The sequence below is a fragment of the Balaenoptera acutorostrata genome, chromosome 10, assembly GCF_949987535.1.
Source record: "Balaenoptera acutorostrata chromosome 10, mBalAcu1.1, whole genome shotgun sequence".
In the NCBI taxonomy this organism is placed as follows: domain Eukaryota; kingdom Metazoa; phylum Chordata; class Mammalia; order Artiodactyla; family Balaenopteridae; genus Balaenoptera; species Balaenoptera acutorostrata.
Genome location: NC_080073.1, coordinates 94,007,338 through 94,008,465, shown reverse-complemented (window position 1 = coordinate 94,008,465; position 1,128 = coordinate 94,007,338). Strand labels below are relative to the sequence as shown.

The following is a 1,128-nucleotide window of genomic DNA, read 5'->3' as shown; positions in this document are numbered from 1 at the left end:
GATCCATTAATTCATTAAGGGATGAAAATGATAATATTCTGTTGACCCTTATTTATTTATTAGCTGGAATAATTCTATAAAGAGAAACTTTCCCTCATCTACTGTTTAGTTATCCAGTACAGTTTAGATAGCAACATCAGGATAAGTCCTGATTCTTTCCCTTTGTTTATTGGCTTCAAATTAATGTGTTGGTTCACCAGCATTCTCCAAAGGGGACCAATTGGTAATTAATCTGAGTTGATTTTTTTTTTTTTAAATATGGAACGCTTCACGAATTTGCGTGTCATCCTTGCGCAGGGGCCATGCTAATCTTCTCTGTATCGTTCCAATTTTAGTATATGTGCTGCCGAAGTGAGCACCTGAGTTGATTTTTTTGGTTTGTTTTTTTGTACCATTATGAACTTGTGGATTTCAACATATTTTATGTGTTTCGATCCATTGCAATTATTGTCCTTAATGTTAAAATTGCTCAATCTTTAGCTAGGGAGAGCATCTTAGGTCAGCCCCAAGTCCTTTTGACATGCCTTAGTAAGATGTCTTTGCCGTCATCCTTTCTTCCTTGATTTCTGATCCGAAAACATATTCTAGGTTTTTCTTGTATGTTTTCTGACCCAGACCTAGAAGAAGTCATCTCTCCAGAGAAATCTTTCCTTATAGTGGGAAATGGTATTGTAAGATCACAATCTGGCCACTCAGGATATACATTGCTATGAAGTTGATCATTATTTTTTTGGCTATTTCTGTAGACAGAACTAGGAATGTTTTTTAGAAAAAGATTTTATTTTTAATTTTTAAAAGACAAAATACATCATGAGAACATATTGATACTTCCAATTCAAATTCAGGAGTAAAGGGTTTATTTAACCTTTTCTATCTTAGATATGTCCTTTTTCCTGCACCAATAAAATTGGTTGTCAATGACACTGGAAATGATACAATTAGAATATCACACCATTTTTCATTTGTTTTATCCCACAGTATACTCACAACGGTCTTAGAGAAATGATGCCACCACCCACTGACAATATGAATACTGTAACTTGTGTTTAGATTTTTCCCCATGTTTATCCTAAAGGTATAACCCACTGGGGGTGTACAGTTAAATTATTGTGTTTAAGATCTCTTGGA

General features: G+C 34.2%; 1 non-coding gene across 1 annotated transcript; it reads right to left on the bottom strand.

The window, feature by feature from the left end:
- Nucleotides 1–252: 252 nt before the first annotated feature.
- Nucleotides 253–359, bottom strand: LOC114235879 (U6 spliceosomal RNA). Its single transcript, XR_003621955.1, has one exon. It is a non-coding gene; the product is annotated as a U6 spliceosomal RNA (small nuclear RNA).
- Nucleotides 360–1,128: the final 769 nt, after the last annotated feature.